Below are 17,969 nucleotides of genomic sequence, written 5' to 3'. Positions count from 1 at the left end.
TTAAAATAGACTCAGCAACACTGAGGCAACTAATGTTTTATTATGTTGCCTGGGTGAACTAACCCTAGAGCAAATCATGCAGGAAGATGAATATGTTTTGAAGGCCTTTGAGAACAATGATTATTCTTCAAATGTATCCTAACTTCAGAAACATGCCTAAAAAAGAAATTTTTTATTTACACAGAGAGAATACATAAAGTGTTCATTATCTTTTAGAAAAGTTTCATTGCTTGCTTTATATGTGAGCCAAAAAACCTAGCTCTGTATTTGCACATGCCTAAATATTTCATAAACTCTCTTGCTGTGATTTTGGTGGTTTCCAAGCTCAGGTTGATGCTTATAGTCAGAGTTTCACTGGTGTTCAAGAACATACGCTTATATGTGGCTTATATGTCACAGCTGTCTCCATGTGTTGGAGATGAAGCAAGTCTCTATCCATACATTAGATATTGTGTCCACCACTTAAATTTCAGCATGCCATTGCAGTGGAGTATCTTAGCACAGAGATGCAAATGATATCCCTTCAAGGTGTTTCATGGCTGAGCTCTAATCACACAAAGCAACGTATCCTTTTTGTTACTGCCATCATATTTTCTTTTTCAGTATCCATTATGAACTTTTTCCCTAAGTCGACATTTCTTCTCTCCCTGAACAATACAAAATATTAAGAGAATAATAGTTTCCGAGGATAAAAAGGATACTAGACTTGGCTAGTGTGTTTTAGAGCTTTGTTGAATGCATGTAGAATGTGTGCTTTTTGTTTAAGTGTTCTTAGTTTGAAAGAGTGAGATGGATTGCATTTTCTTCATTACTGTCTTTTTGGTGCATCTTCACATAGGAATGTGTCTGTCTCTTGGGAAGTTGGCAGTGTAAGTGACTGAAAAACTAGCTAATAAATCTGGGATTAATAGGGCTGTAGACAGCGAAGTACATAGGCGTAGGAAGGATCACCAGCCACTGAATGCTGCACATCTAGAAGCTGTCAATAGAGAGTATGAAAAATGCAAAGGACAAAGCAAAACTAGCAGAAGTTCCAGCTCGTTTTTTTTCTGCTTGCTGAAGCAATCTCTCACATCAGCGTATCCTGGTTCCCTAGGGAAGAGTTGTTCTTAGGGCTTGATCTTGCTTCTATTCACAGCCGAAGAAAGTCTCCTTTTAACCTAAAGTGGGTAGGATCAGATCATTAATGATTGTCTCTCCTGAAGTAAAACCAGCAAAAGTAACAATGCATCATGATACACTATACTCTGTATACAAAGCAGCTCTCTATTCTTGTGTAAAAATTTGTTCAGATTTAGAGGTATTTAGAGATGGGTATTAGATCTTTAAAGCTGATTTTTCCAGTTCTTTTAATTAGTGGACCAAATGACAAATACAGCTGCTGTGCACTTGTGGTACTGAGGACATGTCCTGTCTGAAGGGGAAAAAATGTGAAGAAATTTTCTGTGCGCTGAATTAAATCCCTTGAAGTCGATTGTGGCCTGGAATGTAAGTATATTAGCATGGTGCTCTTGAATTCAGTGGAGCCACACTGGTGGCTGTGATTGATAATCATTGAATAACACAATGAAATTCCCTGTTTATTAACACAAGCATAAAACAAGAAAGTGAGAAAAGCTGCTGCATTTCTACCAAAACTAATCAAAGAAATGAGAACTACTAAAGATTTGCATCTTTGACGTACTCTTCTTTTACCTAAAACTGCCATAAATAGCAACCAACAAACCTATGAACCTCAGAAGACCATGGGTACACAGAATTCTTTCTGGTTGGAAGGGCAATGTGAAGGGAGATACTCATGATGTAAGGCAAGCATAGCACCTTGTTTACTATTGCATAAATAATCCTGCTGATTATAGATTGAATGAAGTGTGTGGTTTAGTGCCAGACTGGGGATGCTAGGGTTGGACAGAAAATCTTGACCTTTAACATCATCTGAAATAATGCTGTTACGATTTGCTCTTAACCAGAGCTGAGGTTTGCTGATGGACATTGTATTGCCATCTAGAAGAAGGTTTCCACAGTAAACAATGAATGAGGCAGAGTCAGAGCGTTAGTGTATTTCTCCAGCAATGGGTGAAAAGAGATTATCATAACAGAGGTGGTTATGCTTCTTTGTACCCTAGGGATTCAAATTCTGTGACAGATTTAGATTTATGTCAATCTAATTTGGCACTTGAATTTTGCTTTCTCACAGCCACACTCATCACTAAGACTTTGTATAACAAGCAGTAAATGTGCTGATCTTTGTTCATGCTGAAAAGCATGGTGTACATCTTCACAAACACACACTTGTACAAAAAGACCTACCTTAGATTTAGTGGGATATGAAGCTTACTGCTCTGGCCTCATTGGTATTCTGTAGTGGTTCTTTATTTAGTTTTTTACCTGAATAATAGGAGTTCTCACAATGTGGATGTTGGATATGCAAAAAGTGCAACTTCTGATATTTTCCAACACTAGCATAGTGCCAATGCCAGACCTTGCTATAGTTTTCTTTTTAAACTTAAATTCTTTCAGTGAGCATCAAGTATGGACCCCTGTGTGAGGAGGGAGACACATTACTGAGCCTTGGGTCTGAAGCAGCCTGCTCCTTAGCTTTCCAGAATAGAAAAGTTGCGTTTACACTAAGTACTGAATTTACAAAGGCTTTTTATTATATTGCACTAATACTGAATTTATTTATTTATTTAGAATGCATGCTCCCTCATTTCACTTTCACCTTCTGCAGTGAAGTCATACTTCTTGTGGCTGTGACCCCAGAATCAGTTGCTAGAGAAATAAATGTGGTGGCACAGATTAAATCCAGGACTTCAGCACAGAATTGAGTGCATGGACAAAGCAGAAGATAAGTGCCTTTCTAAAATAGAAACATTTATTAGAAAAATCCATTTGTTTTTGTCAGCTCTATTGGGAAGATTGTTCCAGTATCAAAATCTCCACTTAATTGAAATATATATATATATATTTAAGTTTTGCAGTGATCTTGTGCTCCTGGGTCTTGCCTAGTTTCTACTTAGATAAGCTGAGAGGCTTATGCTGCTTTCAATGGACTTTGTTTAAAACCTCTGTTAGAAACTCCTCACGTTTGGCAATTCTAAACTGAAAAGGCAGTATTGAAAGTAGGAGTTTGTCACGTAACTGACTGTCAGAGAACCCAGATCCAGAGTGTGCTGGGCTCTGTGCTTTTCTTTTCTCTCAGCCTCTCTTAAATGCAAAGGGAGAGAATCTTTTCCTAGAAGCACTTAGAATGAGATTTTAAACCATGAGTGCTGAGGTATCAGAGTTCCTTATTACCCAAATATCTGGAAATATGGCATTCCTTGTGAAGTTCCTACACGATTTTAGCACAAATGTAACAATGTCTGCAAATGAGAAAAATATGTTCTGCAATAAGGCTTGCCTGGACTGCAAATGAAAATGTTTAAAGAACATCATTCTTTAATTTTAGGCTCACCTGTAGTGGAATGTGATTTAGTAGATTCCTTGTCTACTTCTTGCTCAGCCTGTGCTGTCTAAACATAGGATGTGCTGCTCAGGTCCATGTTCTTGCTTTCATTGTTAGGGAGAAGCTGGCAGCTCTGAGGGAAGCAGGCTGAAGCCAAATACTGAACTGCATGCTGGAGGCTGCTGTTGACTGCAGAAGGAGTTGAAGTGACCAGCTGAGAGCAGCTTCTAGATGGGTAAAGCCAGGTGAGATGCATACTACCTCTAGCAAATGAGGAATATGTTTGGAAGCCTTTCTCTCTGATCTTCAGGAAAATACATGCTAAGAAGCTGCAGTCCGGCTGTCAGCCAGAAGGTTGCATTCTCACATGAAAGTGGGTTTGATACTTAAAGGGGAGATGGATAATTAAGACTTCATCTTCCAAAATATTAAATATTGATTTGTAGACATTTAGAAGCAGGCTTAAAGCTCTCCTGAGAACTGGCAGCAACTGTAAAAGATTATAAAAGATTTTAGTTCTCCGTGTAGAATTTAGCATTTATTTTTTGTTTAAAATTTATGAAACGTGGGTGAAATAAATCAGGAGGTAATGTCTGGCCCTCTCTGTGCCTACAAGTCCTGCTGCATGTGACCGTACAGAGGCAAAATGGATGTATGGGTTTTTTTTCCAGTTTTGTATTGGCTTTTGGTTTATTGAAGTGTCAGGGGGTTTATAAGCTCTTCAACTCCAATTTTTATTGTTTTATCCAACTACTGTCACTTCTTATCAGTATTAAAGGCAGAAATCAAAGCACAGGACCCATGGGAAGCGACGTTTCAAATGTACACCATTGCTTTTCTTTGTCATTGTTCTGAACTATGCACCCTCTGCTCCTGACAGCACACCCACAACAAGATAAGGAGGTGAGTTCACACTTTGTTTAATTCACGAATGAATTAACAAAGATTTTGGTTTTTTTTTTTTAGCTAGAATGTTGGTTTTTTTTCCCACCTCCCTACTCCTTTTTTTTTTTTTTTATGAGTAGGGGAAATTGATGTAACACAAGAGGCCCTATACAGGACATCTTTGCCTTAGGCAACCGCTTCCTCTTCAGCCTTCCACTAATTTTCAGCTGATAATGTACATGCTTGCATCTATTCAAGGAGGCAAAAATAAAGTATTCTAGCGTAGCTATTTCTTACAGGTGACTTTCCCTGAGAAAAAATGACCCAGCTTTATTAACTGGGTTAGAAAACCTGGCTCTAAGCATGGAATGTGTTGCTCTGAGTCAAGGCAAGCAGGTGCTGAGCTGCTGCGCACGGGACACAGCCTTGCGGAGAGTTCCATCTGCGAGGTTACTTGGATAGCTGTGCCTCTGCAGGAAGGAAATAAGTTGAAGAGTTGTTGTCAAGAACTTTTTTTTTGCTTTTACCTTTTCTTTTCAGCTGTCTGTGTGATGGAAACCAAAATGAATTTTACCAGTTCATTGTATTTGGTTTAACAAGTATATTGAATTTAAGAGATGACATTTTCTGTGTTTTCTTCACAGTAGTTTCAAGTTGATCAAATCCATTTCAGATTGTTCCCTAGCTTATGCAGACTCACTTTAAATAAGTGTAAACAAAATGTGTGTTCATTTTACCACTGGCTCCATTTATTAGGTTTTAAAAGTGCATTTCCACTATGCCATCAAGTGCAGTAAGGGGGGAAAAAAGGGAAGAGCAGTGACAGAAAATCTATTTGACAGAGTAAATAGTCTCTTTGCATATGTGTGTATATGTAGGTGTATGGGTTTATGTGGGTAATGGCAATGGCCCTGATAGAGCAGACGTGTTTTAGCATTACAATGACAAATCAGATGACACACTTTAAAAAAAAAAAAAAAAAAGTGTATTGGAGACATGATTATTTCCTATCTACAGCAAATGGAAAATTGACTGAGAAGAGAAACAGCAAGTTAAGGTCCAAATTGAAACACTAAGTTATATCCGTGTGGCAAGTAAGAAGTAATTAAAAAAAAAACAACTCACCAATTTTAAAGGGGAGAAAGGAGAGGTAATACAATTAAACTCAATATTTAAATCTTACTTAAAACTGTGCAATTGTCAGAAGCAGATATTTCATTACAAAGATGCTGCAGTGGCATAATTGGGGGGGAAAGACATCAAGGCAAGGCAGGCAAATCTATACATTCACACATTTCATATTTATTTTTAAATAAGCATACAGGATATTTTTAAATCCTTGGAATTAAATTAAATTCTTTACCTTCTTTGACTATTTCAGCTGGGGTATTGAGCCAAGAGGGAAATATACTTCATGTTATTTTCATTTTGACATTTTTATTGTCAAATGTTATGCACTGAGTTGAATTTTGTTGTGCTCAAGTTTAGATATTTGAATCTTGAGGTCTTTTTATTCATCCTGTCATCTGTCATTGATGTAACTGACTTCTGTGACAGCACTGACAGGATTTATCCAAGAGTTTGCTTGATGATACTTTATAAAATCAAATATAAATAAAAGGGCCCATCATCTGGGGGATATGGGATTGGAAGCCAGTGGGTGTTGATGGCTCACAGTTTTACAAAGAGCTATTCAGGAACTCACCCAACCACCTCTCACAGATTTATCTCTTTTTGTGTATGACCATGTTCGTATTCCCTTCAGGTCGAGGTGCAAAATATCATGTTTTTTCTTTTTTTTTCTTGTTCTTTCTTTCCAAAGACCTGCCACATGATCAAATATGTACCTGCATTTTTTTCCATGACATTTCAGAAATACTAAATATTGTATTCTGGTGATAATGCTTTCCCAAGAAGGAAGGAGATGGCCCATTTAATAATGTATACTTCATTTACAGCATGGAGTGTTAGCCAACTACTTGTGATGATACCTCTTCCAGACATAATACTGTTATATGCGGAGTTCTAACTACATTTTTAAATAGAACAACAACTGAATGATACATTCAAAATAATTCATGGAGAGGAAATAGAAGTATTTCAGCATGGGAGAATATTTATGCATTATTTAACAGCAATAATGTTTGAATTCATACATTATGCAAATGCCGTTGTAATCAGGAAAATGAAAGAACTTGGACTGCTGCAACATCTTTAAATCTACCATTAGGTACTTATTTGTGCATATCATTTAATACTGCACAACATTACAGTATGTCACTTGAAGAGAGTTATCAGAGACCAACAGGTTATAGAAAAGAAAGCTGAGGAATTCCAGATTGCTACTTTGATGCTAACACCTATAAGTTTATCAGTAAACAAAAGTAAAGATTTTAATGGTAATTTACATAAAACTCCTCTTGTGGAGACAAGTTACTGGGGTTTTACGTACAGCTCACATTTTGCACTGTGATCCTTGCCTGTGCTCACCCACACACAACAGACCAGCAAACAGTGTGGGCTGACACAGAAAGAAAATTCTATTTATTTTCTTAATGTATCAGCAGCTCAGTCCCTAACTATCAAAACCAGCATGCCTGTTCATCTAATGCCAAATAGCTTTGGCTTAGTCTCCTATTGTCTTCAAGATAAAGTATAAAAATATCAAATAGCCTCTAATTTGATGAAAGGCTTTTATAGACCCTTCTTCTTACTGCTTAGATCAATTTTATCTTTGCTTAATTAAATATAGAAAACCTCATGCATGCGTGTGCGTACTTATTGCAGCATCCTTGAGTCACTTTTCCTGTATGTACCATTCTTTGTGATGTTGCAGTTTGGGTGTGCTTACGTGTCTTCTGTGGGAAGAGGAGCAGCGGCTTGCCATGAAAACGGCTTGCCATGGAAGTAAGTGTTGCATCTAATTTTATTTATTTTTCCTACCAAATTTTATCTGTGTTTAGTGTTTTGAGAGGGCAGATGAACGAAAAAGGAGCTTCCAGCCAGCCATGGGCTCTGCCAGGTGCCTCCTTGCCTTTTAGGTCAACATTTGGGAAAATGCTACTACCAGCAGTCTCAAAGATTCATATTGATGGAAGGTTTTTCCCTTATAGTCCATGAGTGAACAAAATTTCTTCCAAAATATTTATGTTACAAAACCCTTAATTCTTATTAGTATTTCTGTTAATGATAACACTGAGAACAAATAGAAATGAAGAACATCTGTACAGAAGTGAGCAAACCATTTTCTTAATCCATTATATGAAAGTGGCCCATTGCTTGTCATGGAGTTATTTACAGAAATGGCTACTGGAGATAAATTTATACTCTGATTTCCATGTTGTATGGCAAGCAAGAAAATTTGCATGCAGATGCCATCAATCCAGCATGTCTCATAAACACTGTATTCATGTGATAGCTCAGAAAATATTGAACAGATCTTCCTGCAAGTGAGTGGCATTTAGACTCAGTCTGGGTACTCACCAATTTGAATCCAGTCCACAGCCTGGAATTTTCACTGTGCTAGAGTCTTCCAGAAATTATTACTTTTTATGGCAGACTGGATGCAATACTGTTTGCTCCTCCATCACAAAGACTGTGCCAGGGCTTCTGCTGTAAAATCTCTTACTAACAAGAAAACACAATTCAACCAATATATTGTGCTCCTGGCTAGGAATTGGCATACAAAAACTCATCCTGGAAATTTTTATTAGTAGCAAACAATAGTAACTTCTCAGAGTGCAAAATAATGCATGAACTCCCTTTTGCTGAGCATTAACTAATTTTTATGGCATTGTAGTAATCAGTTGTTGTAAAGCTGGCTTGGAAAAGAGAGGGGCAGTAAGATACAGCGGGCACCAACGGTGCAGTAACAACATGTACCCACTTCAGTGCCAACTGGAGATCACCAGCTGATGATAAGGGCAGTCCCAAGGTTGTAGAAATGGGAGTGTCCTCATTTCAGCTGGAACAGAGCTGATTTTTCCTTTGGAGTATCTGGTATACTTTTGCTTGAAGAGAAAAACAGTGTCAATAATACACTGATCTTTCAGTTGTGCTGAGAAGTGCTATACAGGACCAAGAATGTTCTAGTTACTGAGCATCTATTGTCCTGACAGTGAAGTGCTGGGAGGGGACAGAACCAGGACGACTGACCTGAACAGGCCAAAAGGGTATTCCATTAAGATATGACATCATGCAAAAAAAAAAAAAAAAAAAAAGTACACACTCATACATGCAAGTTCTAACCAGAGGAAGGGGGTGCTTTGCTAAGAGAGCACAGCCTCTTTCTGCAAACTTATGGGAATAGTACATTTGTGTAAATTTAGAAGAGGGTCTACTAAATGACGACCACAAATTGTACAAAGCCAGAAAAGATTGTGTCACTTGTTTGAGGTATTGTTTAACAGTTCAATAGAATGCCTGCATATGAAAAAGGATCTCCAGGTTGTCTGCTTTCCTTAGGTCATCTTTTTTTTCTTTTCTTTTCTTTTCTTTTCTTTTTTCTTTTTTTTTGGAGAACTATCATTTTTCTTGCTCCTAATAGTTTCTGATTGCACTCAGGACATGCTCCAAAATCCACTGAAATCAACAGAAAAATTACCTGGTAGCCCCCAAACACAATTTCTGTGATTCCTCCTCAAAATCATCAGTATCCATCTCCAGTGTGCCAGTATAATTGTGTAAAATTAGATCTGATGTGAAAATTGGCACCGACTTCAAAAGATACCCCAGTGAAATATGGTAATTTTTGTTTAAAGCATAATCTTAACGCATGTTAAGTTTCATGCTGATAGCTTACATATTCTTATAGTGAATAAATAAGTATATTTATGTATACCATGATGTAATGGTAATGTATCTCCTGTATGATCATCTGACATTGTTTGTTCTAGGAAGATATAATGAATGCATCTTCTCTGCATCAAGAAAAAGGCTACTCAAACTTAAGACAACATTTTAATCTCAGTCAAAATGGGGCATCTTCAACATAAGGTTGTCTGCAGTCATGGTATGGCTTTCCTAACTTTGCTATTTCCTTTGGGCTTTATTTAGAAACACTTTAGCAACACTTCCTAAAACATGCAGATGTTGAGGCTTCCTCTAACAGCATTATTAAGATAGCATCTTAATTCTTTTTTCTTTGGGGGCAATATGTTTCTCTTCCAGTTTATTATGGCAAACACTGTCGTTTCCACTTCTTTTGGTGTCTGAAGCTTTCTGCTTTAATAAATGCACATATTAGATGCTATTCTTTCTCAGCTTGATAGGTGTATAGTGTCAGAAAAAAGAAGGTCACAATGATGTTAAATTTGCTGCTGAGTAAAGGATCAGAGTGTAAATGAAATCTTGAAAGATGGGAAATGAGAATGTGCAAGTGTAAATAATGTATTAATTATTGACAGCTAAGGGACCAAAGAGTCCTATTTAGTAATGACATCTTCATTGTCACGCTGCCTGACAATATCTCAGGTATTTTTACTTTAATAAAAGGTTTTCCCCCCAAGACAGTAAGTATTTCAATTTTCCTGTGTAGCTTTATTGATATTTTTTATTTTCTTTGGCTTTTCTGTATCTTACTGTATTCTAAGTCCTTTATTCTAAAGGGAACTGGGGGAGTAGTGAATTCCCACCGGCAAGAGATTTTAGTACAATACAAAATATTTTTTCTTATAATAAAAGATCACAATATTGAGGTGCAAATGGAAATTCCTTGTTGGTTGTTTATAGAAGTTAAAATACAGCTTAGGAAGAGACATGGGTTAGCTAAGGGCTTCGTTTTGTCAACAGGACTTTATGGTAATTACTTGTGCTTAGTATGCTGGAAGCTGAATTGCTTTCATTGTGGCTTCCCATGGTGGTCTGCTTTGCTTCCCCAGCTCATGGAGCCCACCTGCAGGCAGCCCAGGGTTGGGGAACCCTCCATGCAGTGCCCTGGAGGACAGAAGGTGCTGCTGAGGGTTGGAGTATAAAGTGAAAGAATTGGTATCTACTGCAGGTGCTCTGCAGCCCACTGATTGCATTTTCTCTGTCCTTTTGGAATAGAGCTGGGTGACATCTTACAGTCGAGTCCTATTATCTGATAAAAAAGGCAGATTCTGGTCTGTGGAATTATTTAGCACATTTCTATTTAATTAATTGTTAGAGAGAAATTCTTGCATGTGGGAGGATGGGGAAAAAAAAAAACAAAACAACAATCAAAAGAATTCTAATTCATTGTTTTCAAAACATTGTTTTGATGGAATCAAAAAGACGGCTCATCTGAAGAAGTTCAATTTCTTTGCTTAACAGATATTGAAGTTTTTACATAAGATGCAACTTATGAAACGTTTGCCTGAGATTTCCCACGCGTCAGTTGCACACAGCCCAGCTGTTTTTCCAGCCGGCAACGTTGCTTACCCATGGAGCAGTACAAGTGCTCTCCTGGCCCGTGGTTCTGCTGCTGGGCTCTGTAGGGAAATAGCCATCTTGTTACAGGGATGCTCCCACCTGCATAGCCTGCTTCCAAGGTGTTGCTTACAGGTGTTGACAGCACTAGGAGAAAATATGCTTCCTATTTAAGCAAGTCTGTTGTTTCTTACAGGGGCACGTCTCAAACGTTAACAAACACCATATTTGGTGCTTCTTCCTCTGCCCAAGAATATAACTTTATCAAAAGGAAATTTCCTGCTCATTTGAGCAGTCTCCATAGCAACAGTACTGTACACCTGTGATATATGGGCACAAGCCGTTACAACCTATGAACTAGCTGGAGTGAGCTGTGCCCCACCCCCTGCCAAAGCCGGCGTACGTCTCCCATGTATCCATGGCACCTGGTTCTCCATGGTACGTATCTGCGGTCTGTGCGTAAGATTGTTGTGTTTGGAATCGGTGCACTGACGTTTAGTAAATAAATACAAACGCGCTGCTTACATGAAGTTATACGCTTGCAAATATTCAATATATTCCTGTCCTGAGGGAGGACTTTATAATGCAAAAATTATACAAAAATAAAAGCTCATGCTTACATTTGCTTCTGTAAGAGTTTCCTAATTCAAAAAATTCATAAAATGCCTCTTGCAGATCTGTCAACCTGTTAATAGTATATCATTAAAAAGAGAATAAAGCAACGGCATGCTGAATTATTTAAATATCGTTTTAATAGTAAACTGGAAGTAATTATGCACCTTTGGCGATCAATATTGCAAAGAGCCTGTTGCCATTCACTCTGTAACTTTTAGTGAAATTGAGCTCACTAGTAAGAAACAAATGGTTGCATTTTAAAGAAACCCAAAATTATTTCCCCAGGTCATTCATAAGGTAGGTCATTACACAGAAACATTTTCTTATGCAAAGGGGGAAAAACAAAAAAAAGCAAATAGATTACTAATGCAATGGAAATCGTGTTTGGAGCTTCCTGAGTTTATTAGCTTATTTAAGAGGAGGCAAATCGCAAAGATGATCTTTGTTTGAAATACATGCTGTATGAAACCCTACATAATCATGGCTATTACTCTCCGACGTACTATATATGGCTAAGCATAGCACTTCCTGCCTGTTCCTGTGTTCTGATGTGTGTCTGTGTGTTCTCATCTTCATCTTTGCTCTCAGATTTGCCTTCCTTTTCATTCTTAACTCGGTGTTGCCCATTACTGAATGCAGGGCAAGCGAGAAGCAAAAGGAGTGAAATATGATGGAAGACACATGCGTATTTTCAAAACTGATAGCAGGCTGCCTGATGTTTTTAGTATCACTCTGTGTTGCAGTGTGCTTATTTTTTTTTCCCCCAGTTTTATTATACTTCTCATTTGTATGCCAGTGATTGTAGGCTTTCTGCTCAAAGAGCAAAATCTCTTGTCCTTGTTCAGCAAACAGAGTGGACAATATTGTTCTCCTCTTACTGGGGAAGGAAGTCGGGGGCTGGTGACTCACATCATGTAGGCTGCAGCCATTGAGGCAGTTTTGGTTATGGCTGGGGACTGGAAAGGAATGGAGTTTTTCCCAGCAGTTTAAGGACAGGAGACAACTATCTCCCATTATTCTTGTTTTTTATAATAACTATTTTTTTCCTCAAGTGTAATTGTTTTCAGGTTTTCTACTAGGAAATATCTGTCTTTTATAAGCTGCTAATACTCTGCTTTAGGCAGAACACAGTGCTTGGAGCTTACGGAGCCTGATTTCAGGGAAACTAGCAGCATTATTGATTTTCATTGGGCTTATTAGGATCAGCGTAACATGCACTTTTGCTATACTAGATTGTATTTGGCTTTCATCATGAAATCTCATTACACTAAAAAGAAATGGAAACAAGTTATGCAAGTAAAAGATTTTTCAGAATACTATAATGAAATTACTTTGCATCTGTGAAAACACGCTTTGGATGCAGGTCGTTCAAATGCTGAATGCTTCTGGTTAGATTCTGCTCTCTTTTGCTTTTGAAAATTAAGAACAGAATCTCCAGCATTAGTGGAATTATTTTAGATTCATGCTAATGTAAATAAAGGTCTAGCTCGGTCCTGGAGGTAGTCGTGCTGACTGAATCCTGAGAGTGAATCAGTGGGTTCTCAGGAAAAGAAGCTCCGCTTGTTTGCTTGCAGCTAGGATGGAATGTATTATAGCCTTATAGAGGTGTGTGAATTGCCTGTAGTGTCAAGTGCATGCTCCTTGTAAACCCCAAGCCAGGATGAGCAATGGACAATAAGCTCGTTTTCACCCTTTTGTTACAGCAGGGCATTGGCTTGTTGCAATCTGTCTGATGATGGCAGAGGAGACATGAGCTGGCAGCTCAGCATTGGCAGCAAGTCACAGATTCTACTCCCATTTGCCAGGGCTGTGCTGCGAGGTAGTGATGCCATCCTTCTGCATGGGGTAGCAGCAGGCCTGGGGGACATCTCCATGGGCAGACCTTGTCTCATGGTATGCTGAGCCAGTCCACAGGCCCGAGAAAAGGATTTTTGTTCACTGGCTTTCATTCTTTATTTTTTAAGCACTTTAAATTGGAAATGGAAAATATTTTCCCCAAATCTATAGTTATTCTCTAAGAACGTCTCAAGATTCTTGGGCTCTCAGGAAAAAATATCCCCTGACACGTTCTGATGGTGTCTCCTAGAATTTCATGTTTCCTAATGACCAGGATGATATTATTTTTGGAAATGTTCTAAATTTGATTAAAGGCATGTTCTTTTGAGAAGGCAGAGAAAATTAATTTTGAAGAAATATAAAAGGTGATATTCAAGCTTCCTTTTCAAATTCATTAGCACATTTCAGATCATTGAGAACAATCTACGTAAGGAACCAAAACCAGCAGGCAGCACTCAGTTATAAACACTTATGCAGAATAGATGTCAAGAAGCACAAATTCAAGATACAAAACCACAGCTTCAGAGTTACCTGGAGAATCACCTAAACTTAGCTAAAATCAGTCATTGTATACCCAGTTTTTGGGTAGACTTGTGTCCTTCCCCCCCCTTTTTTTTTAACAGAGGAACTTTAGTGTCTTTAATATCCTGAGATGGATTGGTCATGTCCTAAGCTGGAAAGCTCTTTTTGTAGTTCTTCAAACATAAAAAATACATTCCTATAGGGGAAGGTCTCCTAAATATACCCACTATTGTCAATTTGCGAAAGGGATTCTCAACCTGCTGACCACACTGCTTTATGGAAAAGAGATCTCTTCCATTGTTGTAAATGACACTTTCCTCTAATGCCACAGAATAATAATAAAAGTGCCTAATCCATCTGATTGTCCAGCAATCCAACGGTTTCCTATTGGACTCGGCAGACCAAATGAAAACAATTAGTAAGACATTTCAAGTAGAGACTCTCCTGCAAATACTCACATTCATGGATTTTAATATTAAAATAAAAGAGAGAATTGCACATCAAAAGAGAAGTCATGTCATTTGCTGGTGCAGCTCAGGGAGACCTATTGCTAATGTGTAGCAGGAGAGATTTAGTTCTCTAAGTGCAGGTAAGGACTTCATTCAGATCTCAGCTTTAGAGCCAAATTAACTGAGTGAAGAAAACGTCATCTTTCTGACCTCTTTCCAAACAAACACAGCAAAAAGCTGCCTGAAATAAGGTAACTTACTAAGGCAGTGGTAACAGGTGCTACGGGTAGCTGCTGGGATTCTGTTTAATATTAATCTAAAATAATTTAAACACCATCTTAATAGCCTTATTTTATGTCTCTTATCTTGATTTTAAAAATTGGAGCATTCCCCTCAGTGCAGTTAATAGGGTCAGTCTGTGAGCCTGTGCTGGTTACCATGCCTTCAGTCATGTGGAATCCAAACAGCCATTATAATTTGTTTCTAAACAGATCAAGAGCTATTTACCATCTCAATGTTTTGTGCACAGCTGGGTGTCTGGCAAACATCCAATATCCATTAACATTTAAAAATTAGTCCCATAATGCATCTTTTCCGTGGCTTGAAGAGTATACACACTGACACATGTTGGGAACCAATTATATTTGCACCACCATTAGTCTGGCTGCATTCAACTTCCCAGTAAATGAGGGCTAATTTAGTTTCCAGAATGGTGTATCTTAAATTCATGCAATGACCTTAGAGAAAGCAGAGTATCTGAAGATATAAAGAGGAAGGAAATGTTCAGATAGAATAATGCTTCCTTTTTTTCTACCGAAAACATAAGAGTGTGTTATTATATATTCCCAGCATCCATGCCTGTCCCTGAAAACCAGATTTCTCTAATTCAATACTTCTAAAATTTGTAAGCAGGATTTATGTAAGAAGGAATCAGACCGATACAGTAAACTCCAAGACCTCCTTGCTCAGATCAAACCTGCTAATGGACCTTTTTACAAAAGCAATTGAAGGCCTGCCTGTAGCAGGTCTGACTCTTTGTGTTGCCAACTGGTTTTAAGTGTTCTGTTTTCCCACCAGCAAGAGAAAATAAGTAATACAGGCTTCACAGTAAGTGCTACCTACACTGCTTGTAAAATATAACAATGCCATGAAAATGAAATGACCTCCACAAACAGCAGTTTGGCAAAGAGGTTTAATGAAAACAGAGAAATACAAAAATATTTCCTGAGAATTATAGTTTGCCAAACCTCCACCACCATGAGAAATTCCTTCAATAATATCAGGGGTGAAATGGGGTGTCTAGTTTGGCTGGTTTGTAAGTAAGAAGAGGGATTTTCAACACCTTTCCTTTCAGCATGTCTCTGGGCAATCAGGTTCTAGACTGATGGGCGGCTGCTGCTGACTGCTGCAAAGTGCTGCACCAAGCTGAGCTCAGCTCGCTTCATCTGTGTCACGCTGCTTAATAAAACTAAATTGCTCCTGCAAACAGAACACTGCTCTGCAGCCTTGTGGAGTTCAGACATGGATCAAAAATGTAGTTGTTCTTCAGAATTCCTCAGAACTTAAAAACTCAGGAAAACAGGACTTAACTAACTGGGCATAAAGCAGTCCAGGGAAGCAGGGTCTGAGTGATGAGTGTGTGCTTCCTGCTGCAGTGGTGAGCACTGAGGTAACTGTTCTCCTGGCACCACTGTTTGAGCAGAGCAGCTGAAAGAGTTCGGCTAGTGTCAGGCTGCAGGTTGATAAGTGAGTTTATGAAGGCTTAATGTATAAAAATATTTACATACTTTTACAATGCAGTATTTGTATGCATAAACAACTTCTCACATTAATTCGGTATAGTTCAGGGCTGGCCTTTGTCAGGTACATCAGCATCAGCACTGTTTTTTCTGTTTTTGTTTGTGCAAGAATTAGCTTTTTGATGAAATGGCTCCTTGCAGATGCTCTCTTGAAACCATTCATTGTGCAGTTAGTATTTACAGATGCTGTTCATACTGCATTTGTCTCTAAATACATAGCTTTGTATTTTATTGGTTTCAGTGGAACCCATGCTTGTAGTCCACAACAATAATATATTTTCATGCATCATTGGCAATACAAGGCTTCATTTAGACTATTGATTAACATTCTGATTGTATTAGGACTTGTTAGCTGTTCATACCTTTTTATTGTTTGGTGATTTCAAGAATTGACCTTTGCAGATTTACAGTATCTAAGCAATTAGCCAGTAATAGATTAAATTAATAAAGAAGATTCTATCAAATCTGGGGGCTTCACAGATCTATCATTTAATATCCCTGTCCATTTCTTTGCATCATGTGCAGCCACTGTTGCTAGTAGAAGCCCAGGTATGACAAACCCTCTAGGAGGCTCTTGAGGTGCACTCAGGAAGATGTTGCTGAGCAGCACGATTGGTTAGCTGTGCAAAAGGTAGAGATGAGGGGTGGCAGGAAGGCTGCCATGTTTTCTTTTTCTGTCTTGACAGTCTCTTTTGTTTTTCATCTATGGATTTAACAAAAACAAAACTCAAGCTAATTTTAATTTTTAATTAAAGTCAATAGCTTCTGTTTATACTGATGTCTTTGGTGCAAAGAAGAATAAAAGAAAATACAGAGAGAATCTTGAAAGAGAAATGCATTTCTTCAGCTTAATTATTTAGTTTCCAACTAAGAAACAGCTCTGCAGAGGTTGATTATCCTTCAGGGATATGTTAGAATAAGTGAACAATTAGCTTGATTTTCTGTTGAATATGTAACTTGTGACTCAGTATGTGATCTATTAAAAAGATGATAATTCCTCTTAAACTATGTGCTAATATACTTGGAGTCTGTTACTGATGGTAAGAACCAGTGAAATATCTTGTCCCTCATCATAAGACACAGATGGCTGTCTTGTTGCACAATCAGTGGGAATTTTAGGTCTTCTAAAGGATATATTGCTTATGCACCAAGAAAAGAGAAAGGTAAAGCTTTCCTGTTAAAATGTAAACTGGCACACTACACAATGCTTCAGTGGCTTGAGAGGTGACTTGGAGAGCTGAACGTGTTAAAGGTTGTGGAGGGAGGCAGGAAAGGACATGGCTTGCTATTAGCTTTGTCCCACCAGAGGTAGACCTGGCCAAGACAGAGCTGTTACTGGGGCCACCAGGCAAAGGTGCAGTGCCAGAGACTTGGCATGGTCTTCACTGGACATGCAGTTAGCAAGAACAGCAGGACTGGAAAGCAGGTTTAAGAGTTGTATAGTAAGCACATTTCCGAAATACCACTACTAGTGCAAACTTGGTCTGAAGCGTACTGCTCTTGTTTCCATCTTGTGGACGAGTTGTAAATATCCAAACCACTGAGCTTCTGTCTTGTGGCTGGATGAACACAGAAATTAACAAAATATCCAAATTTCACATGAGAAAAGCAGAACCCAGTTTTGTGGTTTGTTTGTTTGCTTATTTCTTTTTTTTTTTTTTTTTTTTTTTTTTTTTTTTTGGTACTGTGAGATGAACTTTACCACAGGGAGAAACCAGGACATTTGAGCTTAAAAATGAACTTTGTGTAGGTGACTTGAAGGAAGACTGAGTTTGCAGAAGTACTGCTAAAATTCCTGCATACGTTGGTGCCACTTTGCGCACCTCAGTCTGTCAGACTGCGCTCCTTCAAACAGCCATGGAGCTGTGCTTGCCTGTGATGGGCCTAAATTAGAAGGCATCTAAATTTTGACATTGAAGCTCCCATGGTATCTGAAATCTTGCTTCTGGTCGTATGTAGAATCATCTCAGTTCTCTCAGGACTGAGCAGTGTGGTACTGAAAGTGTGTGCCTTCATCTGCAGCATGAG

General features: G+C 38.3%; 1 long non-coding RNA gene across 1 annotated transcript in view; it reads left to right on the top strand.

Moving 5' to 3' along the window:
• The first annotated feature begins 3,162 nt into the window (after window positions 1-3,162).
• Window positions 3,163-17,969, top strand: part of LOC149916840 (uncharacterized) — a 31,061-nt gene continuing 16,254 nt past the window's right edge. Inside the window, exons 1-5 of the long non-coding RNA XR_016468955.1 lie at window positions 3,163-3,693; window positions 4,219-4,351; window positions 7,170-7,240; window positions 9,229-9,344; window positions 10,917-11,158. This is a non-coding gene — a long non-coding RNA (uncharacterized LOC149916840). The remainder of the gene's footprint in view (window positions 3,694-4,218; window positions 4,352-7,169; window positions 7,241-9,228; window positions 9,345-10,916; window positions 11,159-17,969) is intronic.

The sequence above is a fragment of the Phasianus colchicus genome, chromosome 9 (assembly GCF_987193195.1).
Source record: "Phasianus colchicus chromosome 9, bPhaCol1.hap1.1, whole genome shotgun sequence".
NCBI classification, from domain to species: domain Eukaryota; kingdom Metazoa; phylum Chordata; class Aves; order Galliformes; family Phasianidae; genus Phasianus; species Phasianus colchicus.
This window is presented reverse-complemented; position numbering and strand designations above follow the sequence as displayed.